General features: G+C 37.5%; 1 long non-coding RNA gene across 1 annotated transcript in view; it reads left to right on the top strand.

The window, feature by feature from the left end:
• The first annotated feature begins 1,409 nt into the window (after positions 1–1,409).
• LOC109364183 overlaps positions 1,410–8,312 on the top strand; it is a 7,529-nt gene continuing 626 nt past the window's right edge. Inside the window, exons 1-2 of the long non-coding RNA XR_002110215.1 lie at positions 1,410–1,586; positions 5,566–5,746. This is a non-coding gene — a long non-coding RNA (uncharacterized LOC109364183). The remainder of the gene's footprint in view (positions 1,587–5,565; positions 5,747–8,312) is intronic.

Raw genomic sequence — 8,312 nt, 5'->3', positions numbered from 1 at the left:
TTATTGTTTATTAATAATTTACGGACAAGATGTTCCTGTAATTTCCCCAGAAGCACTCTTAGCTGATAGGCTCTACTGATTTCATGGCATTTGCTTCCCAAAGAGGCTGCTGTTCCACTAGTGCAATTGACAGAGCCCCATTGACTTCGGTGGAGCCTCGGCAATTCTTACCAGCATTTACTTGCATAATTAAAGGCATTTAAAAATCTGATCTTGTAAAGAACAGATGATGTGATATTAAAAGAAAGTCAAGCTCATTGTTTCATGAAAATCCTTTGAAAGTCATCAGAGGAGGCAAAATTCCTCTGCCCTTGGCTTTTCTTTTCTTTTCTGCCATGTGAGGGACCAGAAACTCAAAGTTCCCACATGTCATTGGCATCACTTGGGGAGACCTATCTTCCTCATTCTTTCCTCCCTCCTGCCTTCAGGGTTGGCTGACAACAGCTGAGAGAACTCTGCTCCAAAATCTAAACTCAGACATCACTGTACTGTCAAGAAGATATAATCTGAATTATTGATTTATCTGATTTTTGGCCATTATTAAGAACAAGTTCATTTTTGATGCTTTGCTACACTTTAAAGTAGGAAAGTGACAGACAAAACAGTTTTCCTATAAAAAAGATTATTTTTCCAATTTTTTCTTTCAGTGTTCCACTAATAAAACTTGGTGATCACTGTCTTTCTGAATGTAGTTATCTTATTTTAAGAGACATGTAGTAAGGCACTAATTTATGCCGTAGAAGCTTGACTAGTAGCATTTTAATTATTTTGTAAAGGCTAAAAAGTAATCCACAGAATACTGCCAAGTAGAGCAGAAACTTTATCTGAGCGTTGCATAGTGCATGGGCAAAAAAGAAACCCAAAATGATTTCCTAAAGCTAAGCACTTAGACACAGCTATGTTTGGTTGTCTTGCTAACAGACATAGTACTCAAAGAATTTGACTGTCCGGTTTTCCCATTGAGAACATATATACGACTACAGATACAGATATACATGACTATAGCATATGCTGTATGTTTGCCACTCTAAGGTTTTTCATTACGCCTTAGCTACATTTGAGCTTACAAAAAATGGACAGATTTGTGGTGACGTAGCTGTAAAAAAAAAGAATGATACCCACTGACCAAAAAAAAGCCCGTATATTTTTGGCTCAGAGAGAAGTTTCTTGATGCAGAATTCATTTGCAGTGTGAGTTGCTGCAGGGATCCCAGTTCAGCATTGTGATGCAGTAATGAGACAGTGTGGTGCAATGATAGAAGTGCTTTGAACAAATATCCAAAATACTGTGAAAGTATGACAGAAGTAATGATTAGACACATAATGTCCAGATTTAGAGGCACCCGCCAAAGATCAAAATGTTTTTATTCCTTGCAGAACTGTTGACTTTTTTTTTTTTTCCCCAGAATTGATGCACGTGTCTGCCTAATAGAACTGACGCTTAATACACTCAAATTGTGAAGGAGATTTTAATCCTCACAAAACCTCATCTTTTCACTCAGCCTCTGGCTCTCCTGTCTGGGGAGGAGAAATATTCAGCAAGGCTGGTCAGACAACAAGGCTTAGTATCCAGCTCCAGTCCCCAAGGTGGGTGCTAATGAGTCTTGAAGTATGTAAGAACCTTCTATTCAAGTGTGTGACTTGCTTCTTTAGTTCAATGAATCATCCTTTGTTGGAAGACAAACACTTGACCAGACAGCAAAATGTCTTAAATGTCAATGAAATCTGCTATAATCCAGCCAGATTTTTTTTTTATTATTGGCAACTGCTTTTTATTACAAAAATATTTTTATGTGGGACATTGATAAAATCACTCCTGTGAGATCTGTTCTCCAGCATCATTCCACTTGTCTTCCCTAATGGCCACATTACTGTCCTCTGATAGCGAGGTGTCTATATTTATAGGTTATCTCATGACATTTCATACTACTTTCTAGCTTTAGCATTTGGTACATAGTTAAAAGTTTGAGTGTGAATTCTGCATAATGGAGCAGGCTAGTGGTAAGCATGACCTTTGCAAACTTAAGAAAGGCCTCTGGCAAGGAATCTCTAATAAAACGTATCTCCAAGTTCCATAGGTTCTTGTGCCCAAGGCAAGAGTGAGCATCGTTAAATTATTGAAAGGCGAGGAACAAAATATAGGTACAGATAACATTGAGTGGGAATGGAAATGTAGTTAAAAAAAAAAAAAAAGACTGTTAAATTGATTTTACTTGTGAGGCTTATTGAATAAATATTGCATTTCTAAAAGACAGCATCGACTGAGGAGCTCTTTGCAGCCCTTTTTTTGGTTATTTTCCTTATTTTCTTTTTCTTTGAAGTATTCTACCAGCGCTCTTGGAAGTGATAAAAGCACTGGGTTGTAATCATGAGCTTTTGTTTTTATTCAGTGTCTGTATAACATGCAAGCTCAGTTCAGGCTGCTATTATATGTGGAGACACATGCTCCATTCCAGTGCATGCCAAGAGCCAAATTCTCAACAGTGCTCTCATTGCCACAAGCCACAGATTTTCCTGATCATGTTGGTAGTGGGGTCAATGTACGGATTCTCAGTCACTTTGATAGGATTGAGGTGCTTTTACTATAGGTGAAACAGTTAAAATAATGAATGGATATTCAGAATCTTCCCTTCCTCCTCATCCTAAGCTGAAGAATGCCATATGTATTTGGAATGTGATGATAGCATGGCTCAGATTACATTTGATTTAATAAGTTATGTAATTAAAACTTAACACTCTCCTTAGAAAGCATTGCAAGTAGTACATGGAACTCCTGGAAAGGCAGGCAGTTGGTGTTTCTCCCATGATCATGGACAAGCTTCTCTAAGCTCTGGGTGCCAGCTTTTCTTGACTAGAAATGAGTTGGTTTCTGTTGCGAAACACGGAACTAGGGGCATGAGCTAGCTGCAGCATTAGGAACTATGTTGGAGAGCAGGATATTTGGGCGTGATGCTTGTGAATAGCAAAGGATCTGCTGTTAGCTATTTCAAATATTGTGTAAGCTCTAGGGATAAAGCCTAATTAAATATCCATAGGTTATTTAAAGCCTAATTAAATATCCATAGGTTATGCAGTGCCTTGCATCTCTATTTCCTAGTGCATGACCAGGGATCTTGCCCATTACTCAAATGTGAATAAATATAATCTTCACCACCATCATCACAGATTTTCTGCTTAGCTTATCCAGTCCTCAGTTCTGAGAGCCACTTGGGCTGCAATGGCTTGAGTAAGAAGGATGGAAAGTGGCTCTTAGGGCTGCAGACACAATTAATTTGTAACACTGCTATTTAAGTTGCCCTACTTGTACTGCATCGCACCATTTCTTTGAAGGAACAAGTTGTTATGGCTGCCAAAAAGTTTTCTGGAAATAATATAGATAAGCTAATACTCGTCCTACTAAAATCCAATGTTTATAATAGAGAAGAGCATTCATATTTACATTTCACATTTTACTTACACACAGTGGATAGAATTGATTTCATACTGGAGTCAGCGCTTTAGCCGCGCTATCTTCCCTCATGCAGGGAGAAAAAGTATTTTAGTGGAAGCAGATACTCTTATTCTCTTATAGAGGATTTGTTATATTAGTTTCAATTTAGGAAAAAAGCAAACGTGCGACATCAAAATGCAAGCAAACCTGTAGCCAGATGAAGGCCTTTGTGCATTATGTCATCAGTAATGGGAAAAACGTGAACACGTATTTGAGTTGTGAAAAGTGCATTGTGTCCTAGAGACAGTTAAAAATACATAATAAATTCTTCCCTTGAGGAGTTTGTAAGTGGAGCCCTAGCAGGAGCGCGTCAGGGGTCCTTATGCAAAATGATTTTATAATGGCTGAGGAAGAAATTATTTATTAGTTCATCAGACATAAAGGAATAGCTAATGATAGCATTCATTATAATCTTTATTGTGGCGCATAATTAGCAACTCTGCTTCTGTCTGAATGCAGTAGCAGAGTGCGACAGGTAGAGGAACAAATAAATATGATTTATAATAATATTAAAGAATACTTTTCCCCATCAAAAGTAATGTATACTAGTAGAGAGAAAGAGTAAATGTATTTAGTGGAGATTTCAGAAGCTGATCTCCAAGTGCCTCCTCTCACCATGTGTTGCCTCACGCCTGCATGAGCATCACAGGGAGGGAGTGCAGGGAGAACAAAAGCTGTCCCACCCTCTTCTCTAGTGTGAGAGGAAACAAATTAATTGAGGCTTGCATACAGAAGCTTATCAGGAGTGCTTTTAGGGGCCTGCTGCCCTAGGGTACATGTTCTGTTCAGCAGATGATCTCTGCTCTAATGTTGGCTGTCACCACTGGTTTGCACTGTGATTTTGCAAGTACTCAAGTTATTTGAAATGAGGGGCTTTTTGTTCAGGCTGGAGAAAAAGAGGAATTTCCATTCATTTTGGACAAAGGGTAGATAGTAGTGCTGCCCTGCAACAAGACTCCCTATGGGACAGAGAGGGAACTTCAAGGAATGGAAGAAAAGAGAAAATTATGTCAATGTTATTTATAATTCTATGTTGTTTATGAAGGAAGACGATTCAGATTCTCTCCCTTATTTTTCCCTCTTTACACATTATTTAATTCTTTTTCTTTTTTTCAATGAAATCGAATGTATTCCTCAACTGCATTGACACTATGGAAGTTACAATAATTCCTGAGTTAAAAAGGTGCAATATTTACAGAACATTTTATTGTTTTATCTTATGCTGGATATTGTGTTTCTTTTCATGGTATTAGATGCTGTGTGCAAGTCTGCACATTAGTTAATTTGTTGCATTTTAAAAATAATTGTTTTTAACTATAGGTTATGCTTATTGTTCTTGACTAGGGGTTGTGCTTGACAGTGGCTTGCACTTATGCTACAAGTATGAATAGTATTGTAATCCTTCTCACTTATTTGGAGCATAAACAAGTATGGAACTCAAACCATGTCTTTTACACAGAAATGTATATGTTTTTGGAATTTATGTACTCCATACGTCCACATCTTTGGAATAAAAGGGACTTTGACACAATCTGTACCAAGTGGAAACATCCTCACTGATTTCAGAATCTTTGAAGAAGAATTTAAATGAATGTAGGAAAATATCAACTTTGTTTCAGAGATGGATGGGATTAAGAGTTCAAACTGGAAAGTAAAAGAGCAGAACGCAGCCTGAACCTGACAGACCGATCGCTTGTTTTCATAGATTTTTAAGCAAGAAGGTGCCATTATAAACATCGTTTCTGACCTCCTGGGTATTGCAAGCCAGGAAATTTAATCTATAATTCTTGCATTAGAGGAAACTACTCTGCTCTGTTTCATAAAATGGTTGTCTTGTTTGTTTTGCTGGGTAATATTTTACTTTCTTGGGGTGTAGAATATCAGCCATTAGAAGCCACTCTTGGCTTACTGTTCTGTAAGATTTATTTTGAGCATTTTTATACGTATTGTATAAGCAAAGGCTTCATCAAAAAAAAAAACCCAAACAACTACTGAAAAAAGCATAGTCACTGCAAATTCTATTCTGTCACTGCACAGAGCTTATCTATTTTACTTTATTTTTTTTTCCTCTTACAGAGAGCTTTCTTTTATCTCCAGAGGCTGATCCCACTTAGACCCCTCCTATGCCTGGTTTTGCTGTAAATCCAGAACAATAATCCCCACTGTGCTGAAATATTCACAAGAGGAATATCACTGCTGTTATTTAAGGAATGCCACAAAAAAGAAGACATGGAAATGCGTGGAGCTCAAGTCTCGGGTAAGGCTCACTAGGGAAAGAAATGCATTTTCAGAAAACCACTTCCAGTTGATGAAACAGGAGGTCAGAGTCCTGACCAAAAGTCAGAAGGTAAAATAGGTGGAAGAAATTGCTGAGATAGGTGCTTTGTAAGAGCTTCACAGTCATTATGAACACAGAGGTGTGTTTCCCACATACAGAACATCTGATTGTTTCTGTGTGGAGAGTCACAACTTCAGTGAGAGCCTTTGTATCCTCCCATTTATTTGCAGTGAGAGATATGCAATCTTAGTGAATTTAGGCAATTGGATGATTTTATTTAGTCACACGGTGTATTTAGATGACAAGAAATTTTCTTTAGATAAAAGCCATGTGAAATTATGTCTGATAGATGGTATATGATACATTGCCAAAGAGTTAAAAATAAGTAATTCCCATGATAAATACCTCACGTTCCTTCTTCAGTCCCTTGCTGCAATGCTGCAGTGAAGTCATTTTTCTCGATAACAGATTTTCTAAGCCGTTTTGCAGATACCACGCAATAGAGCTTTAGTCTTTAACATCTATTTCAGATGCTCAAGTTGGTTTTAAAGCTTTTGTGGGTTTGAAATAACATCGTTTATTGTGGCACTGTCAGCTTAGCTGCTTAACTGCCATGTTCAAACATCATGTTTTGTGCAATCTGATTTGTGCTGCCCACAGTCATGGAAGAACTTTCTTCTGTGGCATTTCTGCAATCATCACTTTATCTTAATTATAATAATAAGTAATTTGCGAATGGTATTGAGGTGGAAAAATAAACAAAGTAAAAAGAAAAATCCCAGATAAGTGCATTACCAGAAAGATCCACTATTGGTTGTATCATCAAACGTTAATTGTGTTGGATTTTTTAAATAAGCATTTCATGCTAAACAATATATTTAGCTCACTCAAAAATGTGTATCAAAACAAAGAATCAGATGCTGTGACGAAAGAATGAAAATACTGGAAAACATGAATTTGTTTCCTGTGGAATAAACCAAATAGATACAGAGTAAGAACTCAAAATCCCTAAGATATAGTGCTCATATATTTGAATTTACCATACTTTTGTAGAACTCAGTGGCTGGCTTTCCTGGGACAGTGCCAGAAGCCCCAGGCAGAATGTTAGCTGAGATGCTGCGTGTCTTTCAGAGCCAAGAGTGTAACTACACAGAAGTACCAGCTCTTGTTTAGGAATCTTTTCCATACATCCCTAACTCCTAACTAAATATCCTCTTAAAATCCCTCATGCTTTCAAGCGGATGAGGTGTTGTTCATTCAGCTGTTATAAGCGCATTCAGATATCCATGGTAGCTGGGGTTGCTTATGAAGAATAATTTTGTAAAGGCAGTAGACCTTTTAGACTGATTTGATAGTATAAAATCATAGAATCATAGAACGGCATAGCTTGAAAGGGACCTTAAAGATTATCTAATTTCAACTCCATTACCATGGACGGAATTGTTATCCACTAGATCAGACTGCAGCCCCATTTTTCCTGACCTTGAATACCTCCAGAGATGGGTCATCCGTTTGTTCCAGCACCTCACCACACTCTGAGTAAAGAATTTCCCCTCCTTAGTTTAAAGCCATTCCCCTTTATCTTATCACTGTTAGACCTTCTAATGCACATAAATTTGTTCTTCAGGAAAGACATTAAACAGTATATTTAGGTTATTCTTGCTTTTTACTTCCTGTAAAATGGGGAAGTACTACTTACAAACTACAGTTGTTTTACCATATCTATGCATAACAGAATTAATTGGCTTGAGAAACACCGGGCAGCTGGGTTTGCATGACCAGAGACTGGATAATGTACAGATTTGCTGGCATTAAGTGGCATGCAAAGGTCATTCAAACCATAGTTTTATGAAAAATCCAGAAATAGATTACCATTACATGGGAGGACTGGTAGGAGAATCTCACAGTATTCTGCAAGAGTAACTAAGAGTTTTAATGTTCAATTTCCAATTTTCTTTGCAAGCAGCTGATGAATTATGATGTTGGTGAAAATCTGAAATGAAATTTTGAGATTTTAAAAGTGAATTTTTGAGAGTTATGATGCTTTTGAAAAATGCAAGCCTGCAGTAGAAAGACTGACTTGACTCTGAGGAACTCTGATGTTGACATCAGCAGGAGCAAATGGGCAGCAGCAAGTGCTGAGCTGCATGCCTGCACTACTAATATCGCCAGTAAAAACTAATGGTGTGGCAAAGGCAGCAATGAAAAGGAAAAGTCCTGTCCAGATTCCCAAATCTGAATGTGTAAATTTAGCAGAACAGTTATCCTGAGTTCTCCTTTGTTCAAAATAACTGAAAAATACAAACACTAAAAAAAATCTCTGACGGAAGGCAGGACCAGTTCCCTTTTGGATAAAGGTTGTATTTCAGCATAAAATCCATCAAGTGGGAGTAAAACTCATTACCTGCAGGGCACGTCAGAACATTGAATGGCTCAGGAATCCGAGTGTAGTCCATGTGCTGGTTTAGCTACACTGCATTTTCCAATCAAAGCACACTAGAAATCCATATATTTAATGTTTGAACATTTGTTTTTGATCTTTTTT

The sequence above is a fragment of the Meleagris gallopavo genome (assembly GCF_000146605.3).
Source record: "Meleagris gallopavo isolate NT-WF06-2002-E0010 breed Aviagen turkey brand Nicholas breeding stock chromosome 11 unlocalized genomic scaffold, Turkey_5.1 Chr11_random_7180001869222, whole genome shotgun sequence".
In the NCBI taxonomy this organism is placed as follows: domain Eukaryota; kingdom Metazoa; phylum Chordata; class Aves; order Galliformes; family Phasianidae; genus Meleagris; species Meleagris gallopavo.
Note: the sequence above shows the minus strand (reverse complement) of the source record. Positions and strands in the feature narration are given on the sequence as shown.